Source organism: Amphiprion ocellaris, chromosome 5 (genome assembly GCF_022539595.1).
Source record: "Amphiprion ocellaris isolate individual 3 ecotype Okinawa chromosome 5, ASM2253959v1, whole genome shotgun sequence".
Classification (NCBI taxonomy): Eukaryota; Metazoa; Chordata; class Actinopteri; family Pomacentridae; genus Amphiprion; species Amphiprion ocellaris.
Window position 1 is genome coordinate 18,172,269 of NC_072770.1, and position 20,018 is coordinate 18,192,286.

The following is a 20,018-nucleotide window of genomic DNA, read 5'->3' on the forward strand; positions in this document are numbered from 1 at the left end:
AAACGTCATAGTATAGTATGTCGTCCAAAATTTGATCAAATCGTCATAGTATAGTATGTTGTCAAAATTTGATTAGTATAGCATGTCGCTCAACAACCGTCGTAGTATAGCCTTTGGTCCAAAAAACGTTGTTATGTCCCGGCTGTCTGAAGTAGGTGAGGAGCAACACAAAAATAGTCCAAACGCTGGTTTCCAGAGGGTTAGACGATTATTTATTTGAAAGAGTAAGTTTACAACAACACAACATGTGAGGGGGTTAAAAGCAAATGGGTGTTAGTAAAATAAAAATAAACAGAACTAAAAATGAACTTCACGTTGACATTGATGGGCATTCCAACCAGGAACAAAGTAAAAGATAATCAATACGAAAAAAAACCTCTTCCTGTTCACCTCTTAAAACCCAAAAACACACCGCAGTAGCACCCTAAACTGAAACTACCAATGGGTTTCCTGTTTTCCTTTCTGAACAAGTTCAAAGGTCCCTCTCTATCTCCCCACACATCCACCAACCACTGGAACACATCTCCAAAGTTCTGCCGGGCCAGCTCAGCTTCCCCTCAGAAGAAGTGCCGCCACCTGCCAGATGAAGGAGCCTTTTGAGAGGCAGCTGGCATCGTGATTGGACTGTACTTTGGTCTGTTCCAATCCAGCTTCAGCTCCAGAGACGGCAGGCGGGACGAGTCAACGGAGGCCGGGTGGACGAAGGCATGCAGCTGAGTACAATCCAGAAAAAAACAGAGGAGGAGTGCAGCGGCCCAGTATAGCCTTCAGTATGAAAAAACACCATCATATACATTGTATATTGTACAAATAACAAGTCAAAGGAAAGAGACATACATTGTAGAATTGTAGTAATTGTGGGCTGACTGATTTACTGATTATCAGTATTTTATTTTTTTTTACTAATTTACGGAAATAAATCAAATTAAAAATGGCGCTACTTTGGCTCTGAATCTTTATCTACCTGTAGTCGCTCTGTCTACTGGAGTGCTTTGATTGGTTATACATCACGAATAAAGCTCCTTTAACTTAACATCTGTAAACAAAACAAAAACGTATCAAAGTTTTCTGTTAGAGTTTGTGTTCTGTTTAACTCCAAGATTTTAAATACTTTCATTTACTGCAAATGAATATCTACTCCAAATGTCTCACTAATAATCATTATCAGCCTTAAAAACCCACAAAACACCCCTCTATACTCGACCACACTTAGTACAGTCCGGTTCCCCCTTCTATAAATCTGCTTGGAATCTTCCACTTCCTGTTTGTCAAAGTGGCCTTCTACCTGGACAGATTTTGTTGGAGCTCATGCAACAAACATTTTGGGTAACTGCACTTTAATATGGATGGATGATACTGAATTAGAGTCTGTTTTAATGAGACTGAGTTAAGATGTGTAGCTCTGTCATTAAATAGGAAATTATTTCTCAGAATTCACAGAGAAAAGTCTGAAATGTTTGCTAAGTTAGCGTCCCACATGTTCTTTGGCTCAGCTAAAGCTAACTCTCTCCAACTTCTGGATCTCTTCAGTTGCTTGTTGTTAAAATATCTTGCTATAGGCGCTGAAGCTCAGACAGTCTGAGATGTTTGTTCAAAATAAACTCATTCTCAAGTCTCATCTGAACTGTCCTCTTTTGTTTGAACTTTCCCTAAACTTAGGAGTTAATGACAGAGCAGCACATCCAGACTCAGTCTCATTTATGTAGAGACTAAAATTCAGTGTCATTCATTGATGTTAAAGTGCAGTTTTTCAAATGTTTCTTGCACATGCTCCTGACCAAACCAGTCCAGGTGGAAGACGATGTGAAGAGAAAGCTCCAGAGGATAAATATCACACATTTACGTTGGAAATAAATGTCCTTTAATTAGACATTGTCATGCAAAAGTTGGATTCCCCTTTAATGATGTTCAAATCTTTGTTGAGTGTTTTGTTGATGTTGGTTTCGAAATGTTTTCTGACACTCGGCCCCAAAGATTAAAACCTTTTACGGCTCACAAGCTGCAACAATTCACACATTATCAACTATCTTTCTGACTAAACTAAGATAAAAAGTGAAAAACTGTTTGATTCCTTCATCATGAATGTAAATCTTTTTGGTTTTTATGACAGTAAAGTGAATATATTTGGGTTTGACATTTTATAAACCAAAACAAGAAATGAATTACTGGAGAAAACAATCAACAGATTAATGGAGAAAGAAAATGTATTTTCCAACATATATGGCTGAATTACTCCAATGTTACAAGATACAATTTTAATTTTATTTATATAACGCCAATTACAGGTCCAATTTTCCCAAGATGCTTTATTTTTATATTTTTTGTCATATTTAAAATATGACAAAGTAAGAAATTTAAAGCTCTTGACTAATCCAATTTATTATTTGGTTTTCAAGAGACTAATGGACAATTAAAATAACTTTCTCCACTAAAACTAATAAACATGAGGTCAAATAGAAGGAAGAGTTTTAAATATTGCAGTCCCACGACAACAAGAATAAAGCTTCTCAACAAAAACTAAATCTGCTGGTGGATTCCATGAAAGTCCTAATAATGGTGCTAAAAATGTCATAGATATCAAGTTGAACATCTTGATGGAGGTTAATAAAAGTTGACCTTCTTTCATTTCTCTGGAGTCGACTCCATGGATTTTATGGATGGTGGTTAAAGACCTGATCTTCTAGTGGTCTTCCTTCTAGTCGCTGTAAAAAGTCACACCATTCTGGCCGTCTTCAGCACCTCTTCATGACAACTTGTCCTGCCTCAGACCTCGTGGAAACTCAAGAAACTCGGGAAAACCTGTCGAGACTCGAAGAACTCGTGGAGACTCGAAGAACTCGTGGGGCGGGGGAAGGTGTGGTGGGAGGTGGGGGAGTAGAGGGGGGAGGCCGCCACCCACCTCCCCACCTACTCTCCGCCCTGACTCCACCCAGACTCCGCCTTGGCTCCACCCATGTGACACTTCACAAACTACGATGTCAAAGGGACGACGAAATCATTTCTTTTCATCTGATCTGTAGCTCAGTGAGTTAAGGATTTGCCTGTGGAGCTGCAGGTCGCTGGTTCAAGACCAGACCATTCTTAGATTTTCTCAAAATGCTGACAAAGACAAACAAAGAAAATTGCCGGTGGCGGGTCTCGAACCTGCGACCTTCCGCTTGGTAGTCCTCTTCTTATCCCCCTGAGCTACTCGCTCAGATACTAATTCTTCTTTTTTTTGCGCATTTATCATCTATTTTTTGTCGTTTTCGAGTTTTTTTTTAACTTGAGTCTCGACTTGACCGTTTTTCTCAGGAGGTTGGACTTCAGCCTTTGTGCTGGAGGGTTGAACCCTCAGTTCCAAGACTTTCCAAAGCCTCCAGACCTCCCAAGTCCTCAGGACCTGAGCTTTCACACAGTCTGAGGGCTGAAATTTTCTAAGTCCCACAGTAGATCTCTGTTAGATTTAACTTTCAGACAGTCCAAGGACTGATATCTTCTAAGTTCCTGAGTAGTTCTCTGTTAGTTTGAACCTTTCCACAGTTCGAGGTCTGAAATCCTGAAAGTTTCTCAGTACTTCTCTGTTAGTTTCAACCTTTCAACAGTCTGAGGACTGAAAACCTAAAAGTTCTTGAGTAGTTCCCCTTTAGTTTGAACCTTTCGACAGTCCGAGGACTGAAATCTTAAAAGTTTCTCAGTACTTCTCTGTTAGTTTCAACTTTCTGGTTAACAGAAGCCTTAAAACTTGTGACCATGAGTCTTGATTTCACATTTAGACCATCCATCTGAGTTCTTCTCAGACCTTCACCTGTGGGTTTTTTAGAAATCCTCAACAAACTTTGATTCTCTTCACTGAACAGTAAAGTTTGTGGAGATCAGAAGGTAACATTAGTTTGATCAATGCCTTCAACTACTAGTAGACTTTATCTGGAAAGCAGTTTTCTAAAATGAGTTGTTAGTAAATCTGTCTATAATCAAACCAAGAACATAGAAAGATGAAATGTTTGAAGAAACAACTTGATGTTTTCATTTCAGACTAGAAAACGCTTTAAGACTTTTGTCTGTCTAAAGTCTAACTGGTGTCTTTTCAAATGTTTTGTCTTTAGTTTGATTCTTCTTAAACGTTTGGTATTGCTCTTTTCTCACCTTTTATTCTTTTCTAATGTCTGATTTGAGTTCGAAATGTTTTGTCTTTTTAATGTTTAATTGCTTTTTCAAACGTTTTATCGGCTTGTTTGAATTTTTTTTTCTTTCCCAATATTTAATTTTTTGATTAAATCTGTAAGGTTTTTCTTTTTAAATGTTTTACCACCTTTTAATGTTTAATTTTCTTTTTAAATGCTTCATTGTATTTTCTGTTTAATTCCTATTTGAAGTTTTATTGTCTTTAAGATGTAATTTTCTAATTAAACATTAAATTTTTTAATTGAATGTTTTGTCTTTTTAAAGATTTAATAATCTAATTAAATATTTTGTATTTTTTAAATGTTTAATATTCTTCTTGTTTAATTGTATTTTTTAAATGTGTAATTATCAAAAATATTTTATCTGTAATTTTTAACATTTGTATTTTAAAAATTTTGTTTAATTTCATAATGACATGTATTGTATCTTGTTTAATTATCTAATTCAATATTTTGTCTGTTTAATATAGTTAAACATTAAATACAATTAAATGATATTAAACAGACAAAATATTGAATTAGATAATTAAACAAGATACAATACATGTCATTATGAAATTAAACAAAATTTTTAAAATACAAATATTAAAAATTACAGATAAAATATTTTCGATAATTACACATTTAAAAAATACAATTAAACAAGAACAATATTAAAACATTTAAAAAATACTATTAAACAAGAAGAATATTAAACATTTAAAAAATACAATTAAACAAGAAGAATATTAAACATTTACAATATACTTTTTAATAATAAAACTTTTTAAAAGTTTTATTGTATTAAATTTTTTTCCCTTTGATTTAATTGCTTTTTTTAATGTAGTTTATTTCTTTAATCTTCTTTTTCTGTCAAGATTTTAACCCCAACCTTAAAAATGAAATAAACTCTTAAATCACAATGAAAATACTTCTGTTGTCACAATCATGAGTTAGTCAATTATTCAGTTTATCAATTCAACTTTATTTGTTTAGCACCTTTTACACAGATGACAAAACTAAACAAGCAAAGAGAAAAAAACTATGCTAAAACTATGATTAAAACTCAAAAACATTTTAAAAAAAAGATTTAACATGGTAATAAAATACGTTGTGTCCAGGGGATGGAGGGAGTTTATTGAAGTCTTCTTGGGCTCAAATGGGAAATCATTTAAAATATAAACTTGATATTCAGTCTAAGGAAACTGCAGAGCGACAGAAGAACCAACAATATCTCCTGTTTTCTCCTTTAATGAGTCGACTCTTCTTGTGCTTTCAGACCAAAGAACTACAGACTCTTCACAACCTGCTCAAACTCTTGGTACAGGATCTCACCACACGGGTCAAGAAGGTTTCTGTCTCATTTCTACTCTGAAGCTCACCTTCTCCTGCTCAAACTGCTGACAAATGTTTCTGCTGCTCTAAAGTCTGCTCTCCAGAACTTCCTAAAAACTCTCAAAGTCTCTTCTGCTGCAGGTTGCTTTGTAGAACTGTTGCAGAAAACCTCACTAAACCACATGGAGGGGCCTCAAGATAGTCGTCCAAATGAAACCGTACAAAAACCAAACTAGCACAACCCAAACACTAAAGTCTCCTGCAGCCTACCAGAGAACCTCTGAGAACAGAGAATCAGGACAGGAACTCTTACCTTCTGGACAACCAACGTTGGTTCACAAACAAGAATACAGAATGTGTCTGACCAAAAACCTCTAAAGACTCACTACAGCCAAGATAAAGACACAACTCAGCTGCACCAAATCCACTAATCACTGCACACATTAGTACCATGTGCTAACTGTGGCTAAAGCACCATATTTACCGAGACAACTATCCGGTACAAAGCCCTAAAAAACACCAAGAAACACATTAAAGATGATTTTACTGCTGGAAGCTGCAAGCCAACGCCTAAAGAACACACTAAAGCAACGGAGCCAAACCCGGTTCTGTGGTGAAGAGAAGCAGAGGAAATGTTTGTCTGCAGCCAGATAAAGCAGGAAGACACTGAGCTGCTCAGGTGTTTCTGATAACACCAAGCAGCCACCTGGACAGCCAATAGGAACACAGCTTACTGGAAGTCCAGAGGGCTGGCTTAGTCAAGGAAATTTAGTTTAAAGTTGAAGCAGAAAGTTAACAAAGAAAGTTGAAAACCACCTTCTGATACCTGAAATCTCTGAGTTTTCACACAAAGAACACCTGAACATGTCAAACTGGTTCCATAGTAGAACCATCATTGTAAAAACGTCATAGTATGGTGTGTTGCTCAAAAAACATTACAACCCGGCTGTCTAGGGTCGCCGAGGAGCAACACAAAAACAGGACAAACGCTGGTTTCCAGGGGGTTAGGAGGATATTTATTTGAAAGAGGAAGTTTACAACAACACAACATGTGAGCAGAAAAATCACAAAGTCTGTCTTTAGTTCAGCTGAAAATATTAGTTTTTGTCTTTTTTATCGACCAAACTTTTCAGGAAGTAGATGAAGAATAATTAAAGCTCTCATGTAGAAGTCAAACTTATTTTGGGTCCTTGTGGAGAGTTTAATCTTAGAGTTTGTAAAGCTGTTGAGTTTTTAGAGTCACATAGATTGTTTTGACATTTAATAACCGAGTCCTGAAATAAAATTACAGTTGTGGATTTCTGTCATTTAGTCTGGACTAAACAAATAACAGCAGCATAAATCTCAAACGTCATTATGAGGAGTCTGGATTGAGGATTCTCACTTGATAATGATCAAAACATGAAATTTAGGTTGGTTTAAAGGAATATTCCACCTTAAATCTTTGAATGTTAACCTAAAAGGTTGGTTTCAGGAAGTATTCCACCTACAAGGTCCTCAAACATCCACCTTAAAGGAACATTCCACCAAAAATCCTTGGACATGCACCTAAAATGTTGGTTTAACCGAGTATTCCATCCAAAATCCTCAAAGAGACCTGAGGGGCTGATTAAAAGGAATAATCTGCCTAAAACCTCAAATATAGACCTGAAAGGGTGGTTTAGAAAAAATCCTTCAATGTAGACCAAAAAAGTTAATATGGAGGAATATTCCACCTGAAATGTAGACCTGAGAAGTTGGTTCGGAAGAATATACCATCCTAAACATCCTTAAATGTAGACTAAAAGACGGTTTGGAAGAAAATTCCACCTAAAATCCTCCAATGTAGACCTAAAAGGTGAGTTTAATGGTATATTCCACCTAAAATTCACTACTGTAGACCTTGGAGGTTGGTCTGATGGTATATTCCACCCAACATCCTTGAACATAAACTTAAAAAGTTCGTTCAAAGGAATATTTCACCTAAAATCTTTCAATGTAGACCAAAAAATCTTGGTGTAAAGGAGTATTCCACCTTAAATGTAGACCTAAAGGATGGTATGGAGTAATATTCTACTCTAAAATCTTCCAGTGTAGACCTAAAAGGTTTATCTGATGGTATATTCTACCCAACATCCTGGAACATTTACCTAAAAGGTTGGTTTAATGGTATATTCCCAGAAGAACCCTTGAACATCAGGCTTAATGGTATATTCCACCCAAAATACTTGTACATATACCAAGAAGTCAGTGTAAAGGAATGTAGACCTAAAAGGATTGTTTAAAGGAATATTTAAACGATTATTTTCATTATTTAATAATCTGTTATCAGTCAGAACCCTGGCAAACATATTTTCATCGGTTTTTTAGTGGAAGTCACAAATAAAGGAGCTCTTGGTTTTTCCCAGCGTTACTGAGTCCAAAGCTGCTGTTTCAACACAGACACGTTCACATGCATCCACAAACCTCTCAGCACTCAAACACCCACAGACAGGAGGCCGGCTGGGCCGAGGCTCGGCAGCATCCTCAGACCCACGAGTCGGGGAGTCGCTGAACTTGTTGGTCCGGTTTGAAGGCCTCCATGTGGTCCAGTAGAAGTCCACGTAGTCGGTGTTGGCTTTTGAACCGCAGCGACTGGCCAGCCATCAGGTGGACCGGCTCGTCCTCGTAGGGCTCCTCCTGTAGCCTTGAGGGAACCACAGGAACATTCAGTAGCTGTTGGAGTTCTTCCTGTCAGGCTCGTGGTAGAACGGCTCTGAAGAATCTTGTACTTGTCTTATCTGGAACAATCTAACAGCCTAAACTGTTAACAGCGGTGTAAAGAAGCAAACACACAGGCATAGATTAGGACTCAAACTAGATTTATTTTAGAAAACAAATCAGCTTAGAGGCATTTGTTCACACGTGGCTGAATAGGAGGCCGTCCAATTAGATTTGAGGTCTTCACTCTGTAGGTTGGTTGTTTGGTGAGACTCTTGGACCTCCATCAGCTGACGTGGATGTTTGATGGTCTTCCTCTCTAGTGCCAGATGATTCATCCATGAATTCCGCAGCTACAGACTGAAATGAAGCTCATGCTGCCGTTATTGAATTCCTGTTCCAGATCAAATGTTCAGAGCTCACCTTGAATGCAGCCGTCTGCTGTCTGATAGTTTTTCTCATTGTAGTCTTCAATAAAGTCTTTTTCCTCATGTCAGGATGTGGTGAGACTCTTTCTCAGTCGCTGCAGACGTCCCTCATTGTGCATCTCCAGAGAAGAAACAGAAAAACTGGTCACTGCTTCAGCATCACAAACGCTCTCCAGCATTGAGAGTGTTTTAGGAATTCATTCATTGTGTTGTGAACTTTGAAGGAGCAGAAACTTTACAGCTGCCAAAGATATGAGCTCCAATTCTGGATGTTTTAGGAAATGAAGTTCATCAAATGAACACTTGATTATTGCTGATAACGCTCATTAAATTACTGAAGAAATCCAACATAAAAACCTGTAAACTCTCAGGCAGCTTTTGTTAAAGTTTGTCTATAATTCTATCATCATGTTCTGGAACCAGGACTCTGCAGAAGTTCCTTCAAACAGATACTTGTGTGTTTCTATTTAAGGCCTCAGGTTTGAACGTACAGCAGAGGATTAGAAAGGAGTGATTTTAATATTTAAATCAGTCCAGTAAATGTTTGGCGTGAAAATTATTAAAATTTTGATTTAGATAGATTTGTGTCAAATAATATTGTAGAGTCTCACTTAAATATATCCAAATGAGTTCAGTGTATTTACATTTTATAGAATATTTGATTTCTTAATCTCAATACTGTAGGGTCTGACCCTAAATATTATAATAATGATGTCAATTTAAATAATATTTTAGTGCAGAGTCATAAACTTTAATCAGCTAAACTTGCATAATAAATATCACTGCACAATCTTAACCTGAACATTCATATTATTGAGGTAAATTTACATAAATCATGATATTCTAGAGTCTTAACTGGAATATTTCTAACATTAATCTTTTTGTATTGTGCTGATAAACAACAATAACCCGACTTTCAGATAATATTTGTTGTCTGTGATTGTGAGACTAAATTCCTCCACATTCTGGAACTGGACTGAATTTCCCAAAATGGAAACATGGACAGAATTTAACACTCATGTATCCATGGCAACGCAAAAGTTTCTGCTTCTTACCAAAGTTCACAACACAAGTAAAGATTTTAATGTAAAACTTCAGGGATGACTGCTAACCATAAGTATTCTGATCAATACTTCATGATCAATATCAGGACAGATGTTACAACTCCAGCTGTTGCATTAGACTGCAGTTATTCACAGAGAAATTAAAACATCACATTCCTCATAAAAACTAGATGGGACTTTTATTAAATAAAGTGTTGGTGAATAAACAGTGTAAAAAGTGCAAAGCAGCTCCATTAAATCAGGAGATGTGAGACTTCCACAGCATGGATCACCATCTGCTGTGTTGATTCATAGCTGAATGTCAGAATGAACTGAGCTAGAAAAGCTGCTTTGAGCTGCAACATTACGGTCTGACAATCCAACACCATCACAGTTTTCATCTGGTTGTTTTGCTTCAACATGCTGTGAAGTTCAGTTTTTACCTGAATCAATACAGAGATTCTATTTCCAACCAAGACTGGAATAAAAATTAGAATGTTATGAGGTTATTAATGCAACTAAATCCTTTCAGATGGAAGGATTTACTTCTAAGTTCTAATTCAAGTTTCAGTTGGAGCACATTGCATTCACAAAGAAAAACAGCGAAACCTTCATAGCAACATTTAATAAACCTAAAGCTTCCCTGTTGGCACATTGGTGGAGTTTGTTACTGAGCATCTGAACCTTAAATCCAGTGAGAAGACCATCTTCAGTCGAGGCCAGTCAGAGAACTTCAAGACCTTCCATCAGCTGGACCAGATGTGGCATCATCTCCCTCTGAACATCTGGATGACAGGAGAAAAGACAGAAATCAAACACGGATCACAGGAATACTATTTATTCACTTTCATCATTTTATAAAAGTAGCATGAACTTTATTAAAACTTGACAATATCAGTAATGAAAGTAAATGTTTTTATCTTGTGTTGAAGCTAAATTTAAAGTCAATTTTAATGACAGTTTATCCTGAGAGGAGTGAGAATGGAGCTTTTCTTTCCTTTTTAGAATATTCCCTCAAAATATTCTGTTTATTATTGGCTTTAGAAGTATTTTTCTTTACTTATTTATTTTTAGATACCTCAGACTGATACACTTTGCTGGTTTGCAGATAATTTCATGTACAATGACAATAAAGATCTTCTATTATAACATATTTTGCTAAAACAAGAACTGCAAACCTTCTCAACCATCTCTCAAGCTGCAAAATTCCAACTGTGACCAAGAATTATCTGATGTAGTTATTATTATAATCTTTACTGAACCAGCCCTGGAATTAATAAAAATCTGTATATGGATATGATTTTCTCTGATGGGACCACTATGGAAGCCGTAGTAACAATTAACTATCCTTTGAAGGGAAAGATTAGGTCTTCTTCAGGTGGATAAAAAAATGCTCTCCCTTAAAAAAAAAAAAAAAAAATGCATACAATAAAGTAAATCTCTTCTGCACTGCACACATACTACACTTTTGTATAACTCTGGATGTCAGAGTAAAGGCAGACAGATCCACCGATCAGCCACAACATTCTGACCACTGACAGCTGAAGAGAACAACATCCATCATCTTGTTCTAATGCAACGTTCTGCTGGGAAACCTTGACGTTCATGTGGATGTTTGACATGTACCACCACCTAAACACTGCAGGACAAACAACCCCCTAGTCTCCATGGCAACAGCAGTCCTTGATGCCAGCTGCCACCCTCAGCAGGACAAACTAAAACTGATCAGGAGTGGTCCGAGGAACACGACAGAGCTAAGCTGTTCACCTGGGTTCCACACTCCCCACATCCAGATCTGATTGAGCATCTGTGGGATGGTCCAGGATCAGCCTGGTCTAGGTAGGACCCACCCTGCAACCCACAGGATCCACAGAATCCACAGGACATCCCCAGAGGTTCTGATGAACCACTGGGTCAGAGGAGTTTTAGCAGCATAAAGGGACCAACACAGTATTAGTCAGGTGGTCAGAATGTTATACTGTTATATTGTCATGCTGATTATATGATCAGTAAATGTTACCATCAATTATAACGTCCACATTGATCAGGAAAAAAAAACAACTATCAGTTCATTCAGAAACTGTGGGGTTAAACCTAAAAACACAGACCTCAACAGCAGTTTGTTTCAAAGCAGAACACCAGCTGGTTTTCACTAAAGAAGCTTTCAGAGCAACAATTAAATGACAGTTTTGTTCTCATTAAGTTCAGAGTCAGCCAAAATAATGTACACACATCAGGAAAAGAAAAACTTTTATAAATATTTCATTTGTATAAGTACTTCTATACATATAGATTCCTCTTTCTAAGTTTGATCAAATCACGATAACTCTGTGTCCTGTTGTACGATGTTTTCCCAACAGATGGCGCTACCCTCATGAATGGAGCATCAACAAGTGACGTCTACAACACAACAGAAATGTCTGGAAGCCAGTGGCCACCACTTTGAGCACCTCTTGTAATTGTAGAGGCCAAAGATAACTTTTATTAATCTCGTGATGTCTGAATAAATTTGGTATTGAAATATTTATGCAAGTTTTTCTTTTCCTGATGTGTGTAAACATTATTTTGGCTGACTCTGTATAATGGGTTTCTGACAGGTCACCAGGCAACATCTTTTTATAATAATGACAAACATACCTGCATTCTACAGGAGTGATTTTCCTCATGTGCAGGTAAAGATGTGTGAGGAGCTTAGAGATGACAGGAGCAGGAGTCATCCTCACTAATTCAGCTTCCACCTAGAAACAGAAAGACCACAAACAAACACACTGATATACTCTCAAACGTTCAACCTCACAGCCTCAAAATATCTGTTTAGGAAGTGTTGTGTTTCTAAATTCTGCTGAAAGCATTGACAGACATTCTCTTACAAGGTTGTGTAAAAAGCAGCCTGTCCTCTGAGCTACTGAGAAATTTTCCTGAACAAAGTTTCTACGTGTAAATCAGCTCAACAAAAACTAAAGCCTCAGTCAGAGATAACAGGTATCGCAAATTATAAACAACTTTCTTTGTTAACTCAGACTTTCTGCTTCAACCTCACATAAAAAGGGGAGTTTAACTCATCAGGTGACTGAAAATGAACGGCTTGTGCAGTTCTAGATCCAAAAGTAGGATGTTTCAACTCATGTTTTACTACAAATACATGCAGTAATAAATAAATACAATGGCTGGTTGTTAGTTTATTCACTATTAATGTCATTTTATATACTGGATTGAACTTGAGCAGTGGAAGAGAGAAGGAATTTAATGAAATTATGGAGATTCAGAGAGGTAATGTTGCGCAATGTTAAGTTAAGCGCAGTTTAATTCAAACCAGCTGAATGTTAAACTTCAGTGCAGCTGAACGGGTTTCAGTTAACCTTAAAGTAAAATAACTTTTTTAAAAGCTAAAATACACAGCAGAGAAATACAGGTTGAGAAGGTCATTCTAATAATGAGGACAGCTGCTGCAGCAACTAACACAGGTGTTCAGCGGTAAGTTAGCCACCTGTGTTAATTAGCCCGCTAGCTAACTTAGCCGCTTAGCTAGCTAACGCGTCCGGACCAACTGCTCAAACACGACAAACACAACTCTTCACAAGTCATTGACTTAACGTACAACAAAACAACGCTACAGGTTAGAAGTATTTATCTTCTTACCGTGTTTTACTCCAAAAACAAGGTCAACACCAGCCAGTAGTGATGATACGAGATGTGCCGAGGCTTCGAAGCGTGTGCCGAGTAATGGAGGGGGCGTGTCCACGAAGCGCGTATTGAGGCTTGCTTCATTTAGGGGAGGAGCCAAAAGTGATGACGTTCGAATCCTCGCAAGCCGGTCATACCACGTGACTGGTTCAGGAAGTGGTTCGCAGGTTTGACGTACAATTCAAAATATAAGGGGCAGCGAAACGCAATGGATTCCCCGTTCACATTTGTTGGATTTTTACCTGCTGTATCTTTGCATTCAATCGGTTTGAGACTCTTTTTTTTATAGAACCAGCCAGAAAGAGAAGATTCTCCCCTGTCTGGGAACACTTTGACCTGATTTCTCCTAATAAAGTAGGCACATAACAAGTGAAGTGTAATATGTATAACTGTGACAACACCACACACCGCTTGTTCTAATTTCTTTTTTTTCCTGGTATTTTAAAAGGTGAAATGTCTGTTGTGTTCCAAGGAGCTAGAAAAATATTGTCCCAAAAAAAGAAGTCGCCTGAATCCCAGCACTGTGGAAAAATTTATATTTTTGAATAAAAACAAATAAAATGTTATCCCTACTTTTGTTTTACAGGTTGTCACTGGTACCACACGCACAGTCACAAAACAACAAGTAGCAAAAGCACAATAAATTTTATTTATATAGCCCTTATTACAATTAAAAGCATCTAAACACTTTACAGAAAGCCAGAACCTGACATCAATCAAGCAGTCAAGCTACAAATCTCAAATCTCTCCCCAATTTGTTTCCATTTCCCCCTCTGTCCCTGCTATCAGGAAAAGCAGACACTATATTAAGTATATTACTTGTTTACTGGCATTATTTAAGCACAATTCAAAGCTTCACATAGCAAAGCTCGTGTGTCATTATAGGCACTCTGCCTGTTTTACTTTTATTTGTCCAGTTGATGGCGCAGTAGAGCAAATGAAGCGCCATGAAGCTTCAAACCATGAGTGAACCAATTGGATGGAAAGCCTCAATGCTTCATGAAGCTTCATCTCGCCATCACTAGCAGCCAGAGATGCTACCAGACCTGCCGACCATAGATATACATAGAAGACTAGATGCGCTAGCGCGCTGTCTTCTATATTATCTATGGTCTGACCAATCACTGCTCTCTGGCTCCGCCCTCCGAGAATCTTGTTGTCGTTTGGCTCCACACTTGCTGATGACCACTTCCGGTCTCAGAAAATGAAAAAAACGGACATTTTTTCGTTTCTGTCTCTTACTGATTTTATTTTTTTGTTATTCTAAATATAAAATGAAAATCAAAGCATTTTTAAAATTTCGTACATCCGTTTTTGATCATGAAAAGGAAAAACGCCTTGTATTTCAATTTAAATTTTTGTATTATAAAACGAAAATCAAATAACCACTCGTTCTTTGTTTTTCAATACCCGTTTCAGAACGAAATATCCAATTGCCAGATAAATACACGGACCCGTTTACACTGGGTTCCCGCTAGAAGCTAGAAAGTAAAGGAATGTTATCTAAACCTGATGCTTTCTGCAGAATTTGTCTTTTTGTCTTTTCACACATCTCAAGAATATTGTGGTTTCTGTCTAGCTTGCCTCTTAATGTATGTGTGAATACTTAACAGCAATGTTTAAAAAGTGTGGTGTTTTGTCATGATTTGCTGTCAGCTGTGAGGGTTAGAGCATTAAAAGACACTTTTACAAAGGAGTGCTAATATGAGTTACAGTACAGTGTAAAACATCATAAAGGAATTTAATCAGATCAACTTATCTTTTCTGCTTAAGTTAATGTGTTTTGGGGGGTTTTGCCAATTTTAGTTATTTTAGCTTTAAATGTCTAATTTTCATGTTCAGACCAATTTTTGCGTAAAAACAGGATTTCTTATAACTGGAGGCGTTTTGATGTAAAAGGGTTGGAGTTCACTCGACTCACTGAATTAAGTGTTTAAGAAACAAAACTAGCATTTGAGCAGACTTCCCAGGATGCATTGTTAGAGGGTTAACCATTGTTCCCTATTATTATATTATAATAATAGTGACTATTATAATAATATAATAACATACTATTATCACTAGTTATTTTGACATAATATATTCAGTTTTTAAAACTTGTTCATCCAGTTTTGTAAATTTAACTTAGCTGGTTTTATACTTTCACAACTCATAAGATGACTTTGAAGTAAATTTCAACCAAAGTGCAGTTAATTTACATTTTAAGGCAGCAGGGGAACTAACATTTCTAAACTTAGTATAATAAAGATGCTCTACAGTGTTTAAATGCTAATATTAAAAAAAGTATGGCTGAACAGTTCTTACAGATTTGATCAACTAAGGGAGATCAAGCAAAGTGAAATAGATGAATGATCTCATCAAACCACTAGGTGGAAACAAAGAGTAAAAGCTTGAGCTTTTGAGTCTGAATTTCAATAATAATAGTATAATAATAATTATAATAATAATAATAATAATAATAATAATAATAATTTCATTTTGCCATTAAGATCCCTGTCTCCTCATTATTCATGACTTTTTCAGATGTTCTTTTTGTAATGTCCTACAATGCTTGAAAAGGAATCACTTTGCATTTCACTGCATGTACTGTATGAGCATGGGACAAATAAAAACTCTTGACTCTTCAATGGCCAAAAATCTGGTGAGACAGATTTGCTTCTACAGTCACCAAAGGTTTAGGTCAACAGGATGAGCATCTCTGTACTGTTCACTGCAATAATGTATTCAGACAAACCAACGTATAATCTAATATTAAAGAATCATTCAGTGTGGTTGAGTTTTCAGTGATACAGTTTGACCTTTGAATGTACATGATTGGACTGACACAGTGGAACAGTCCTGGGAACAACGAATGAAAGAGAGGTGAAGGTAAACAACACTTGTTGGTGCCAAAAAGTGATCATCTTCATCAAAAACTTTTTGCTGTCCACTGGAGCACTTATCTTCATGTGTTTATTTTATTTTACCTGCTCTGTGTTGTACATTATAACCAATGTAGTTGTTTTTTACCGGCTGAAGCAGTTTTTAAAGATCAATTCAAGTCATATACAGTTTTCCACCTGTCTAAAAGTAATTGCAGCCCCTAGATTGTGACTGTAATGTTATTAATGCATCAAAATGGCTTGATTTCACTTATTAGTTATTTTTTAAATAATATATACCCTACAGAAATGGTAAAATAATTAAATTCTTGATTATATATAAAACCTAGATGTGAATTATGTTAACCACAGTCTTCAAATATAAACAAAGATATTAGATATACTAAACATATACAGCATAAACATCAAAAACAACAGTTTAGCACTGCTTAAAATCATAAATAAAAAAACGCTTCCTTGGTCACGATTATTTGGTTAATTTGTGTGTATTTGAACAATATTACGCAGAAGAAAGTGGCTGTCGACGGGTAGAAAGCTGACGATAATTAGCTTTTAGCGAACTTTGTGGCGCAGCACCGTTACTTCTCTTGACGCAGTTTGATCTTTGACTAGAATCAAATCAAGCGGAAGTTCAATCCGCGGCCTCTGATTGGCTCTCGGCGCTATGTGGGCGGGACCAGGGGCGGCTCCTCTGTTGTCTGTCCGGTTGAATATTTGAAAAAGAAAACAGTGTTTGGGTGCAGCAGCTGTCGTCCTTTATACAGACTCCAACACTGAATCTGTGCTAAAATAAATAAATAAATAAATAAAACTGAAAATGATCTGCGGGTCAAACTGAGAAACTCTAACTGCAGGTAAGGACGCTGCATGGCTACAGTTCATTTATACACATATAAAACAAAAATATTCTTTATGCATCTCGTTTACATCGTAGTTGGTGATGGTAAATGCACATTTTTGCTCGCTTGTTATCGAATAAATGTAATTAATTCAACCTGCTGGCTGCCACTGATGCTCTCAGACAGTTTATTTTGGTTGCAGCTCTGATATCACGGTTCATTATCGTGACGCAAACACTTGACACGCAGCCTTAGAAATGCATTTAAACTGAAATCAGTCAATAAGACGAAGATGATGGCTGCAGTTGTGTGTTCAGTTAAATTATTTCACCCTTTGACTGTGTGTTGTTTACCTCACAAAACCGTTTGAACAGCAGAAAATAATCCACTGTCATTTACTGATACTTGCAATGGATCAACATATAGAGTTAATTCAGACCTGGTTTTCCACTGACTGGATGTTTAATGAAAGCAGCCCCTCCCCCCATTTATCTGGAAACAGATGGACTCTTAACAATGAAATTCTGGGGGAGTGGGCATCCTCATTCAAACCACTGTACTGCTACAAATTTCATTGGACATCCCAGTCAGCTGACCAGACACAGCCTGAATTTTGAAATATGAAGAAAGAGTCTCATGGCATCACGCCCAAACAGTCAAAGAGGGATTAGTGCTGATGTGAGAATGGAGTCATGATATTCTATGCGTATGTGTGAGGCTGAGATTTTTCCTTGTTTGAAGTGGCTGAGGACTGTTGCAACACCCGAGCTTCCTGCTGAACAAAGAAGGGAAGGAGAACAGGAACAACAGCAGAAAGTAGTCATGTTTAGAACCATCAGCCGTCTGCTTTTTGGGGGAGAGGAGGAGGAGACGCCTGAACATGTCAAGTCTGGAGAGGTGGTGGAGGAAGGATGGACCGTTGTCACTCATCAAGGTCGGTCATGAAGCATCTTTTATTCACAATATTAGCGAAATAAAAATGTATAGACAAACACACAGCACTGCACGTTTACACAGTCATATGTTTCTGCTGTAATGTTGAAATTTACATGATTTACTGACATTAATATATCATAATCTGGACTTTGATGCAAAATTATGCAAAATAATAATGGTGACGTTCACTTTACTGAACTGCAAAGTGATGTAGACGAACTTAAATAATAATAAGAATATTCAAAATGTTCAGTTTTCTTTAATTTATACAGCACCAATTTCATGTCAATATGAAATAGTAGTTACAATATTTTATTATGGAGAAAAAGTCAACAAATCCCTTTAAACTGCTTTTTTGCCACAGTGATCCTGTGAAAAATACATTTATGACAGAACCAGGCTCACGGATGGCAGCCATCTGCCTCGACCGGTTGGGGTGAGGTAAGAACAGGGAGAGAAGAAGAAAGCAGGCAGAAACAGACAGATAACAAAGAAAAGAACAATAAACACTGAGCACGTCAGCGAAGCCGATAGCTGCAGATAATGACGATGGAGCTCCACAGCCAGAGATACCTACAGACAAGACACAACCACAGGAGAAAAGGCACAAAGTTAATGGCGTGCATAGAGACATACATGAGGAGAACGGCTCAGTGCATCATGGGAAGTCTCACAGCAGCCTTAGTCTACGGCAGCATAACTGAGGAATGGTATACTATAATATGTCTGTTAGATTTGACTCAATTATTCATGTTGCTATACAACTGTGCAATACCATGAATGTTTATTTTACCTCACAAGGACTGCACTGAAGTATTTCCCAGTTGTATGACAGAGGAGCACTTTTCTCTTCACAGAGGCAGATTCAGCTGAAAGCCAAGACACACTGCTGAGTGAAATACAACCATCCTACTCTGCTCTTCATGGACACACAGCTACAAACATGGAAAGTCACTGGTGAGACGGCAAGAGTCGCCTTTCTGGACACACATTGAATTTTGACTTCAAGAAATTGTTATCATATTAAACTATTTTCTAACTATAACAGGCATCATTTTAAATCATCTAACTGGCACACAACTTTTTAAAATTCCTTAAATCCAGTTGTTTTACCTGTTTTTTTGTTTTTTTTAATCTCCTTTGTGTTTCTCTCCAGTGTGCCGGATGCAGAGCCCCCAGTTCAAAGCAGCACCACCACCAGTCAAGCCTTGTCTGCTACTTTTTTCCAGCCTAAAGCTCTGCCAGCTGTAACACAGTTAACCTGCATCCAGAAGGCTAAGTCCTGGGCCAACCGACACTACGTCTCCCGTAACGCCATTCAGCGTCAGAATCGTATTCGCCAAGGAGTCCAGCACTCCTTCCACCTCCAGCAGCCAGGACACCGCAGCCTCGGCCACTGAAACTCTGCTCGTACAACCACGAAATGATCGGATCAGATGTTCTCATTCACAATAAACTCATATAACCTTACCTACAGGCACGCAACTCAAACTGAAACTTGATGATAAAAACATTATTTTATCATGATTTTACACACTTTCAGGTTTAAGCTACACGTCTAACTTTAATGTAATCCATTGTAATGCTTGACAACTGTTGATAGGCAGCTACATTATCATTTTAACTTGTACTGAGTCTGACTTTGGAATGAAGATGTTCACCTCATTAAATGAGACCCAGTATGTTTCCTTTTGTGTGTGTGTGTGCATGAGTATTCGAACATATGCAGCCTATGCAAAATGTATCCTCAAAAGTGATGTTTTGTGTATCAACATGCTTTACATACTTGGTTTAAAACCTTTTTATACACCAATAAAAAGTATGACTTTGATGCTGGATGATGATTTTTTTTTTTTTTTTTTTTTTTATTGTTCTGTTTTGTTCTGAGTGAAACTACAATGTCCGAATTACATTGAACTACTCACCATCTGACAGATGCAAATGTGGATCTCATTAGTTTGGAGGGAAATGCACCTGGTCAATTCCTGCTGAAGGAGGGCTGCAGTGGAGAACTAGTAAAATAAGGAGGTCTACTGTGTCCTAGAAGTCC

General features: G+C 37.3%; 1 long non-coding RNA gene across 1 annotated transcript; it reads right to left on the reverse strand.

Annotated features, from left to right (window-relative positions):
- Window positions 1-6,470: 6,470 nt before the first annotated feature.
- Window positions 6,471-13,281, reverse strand: LOC129348857 (uncharacterized). Its single transcript, XR_008601580.1, has 4 exons — window positions 13,267-13,281; window positions 12,265-12,365; window positions 8,580-10,412; window positions 6,471-8,475 (listed from the first exon to the last, which is right to left on the reverse strand). It is a non-coding gene; the product is annotated as an uncharacterized LOC129348857 (long non-coding RNA).
- Between the last annotated feature and the right edge of the window lie 6,737 nt (window positions 13,282-20,018).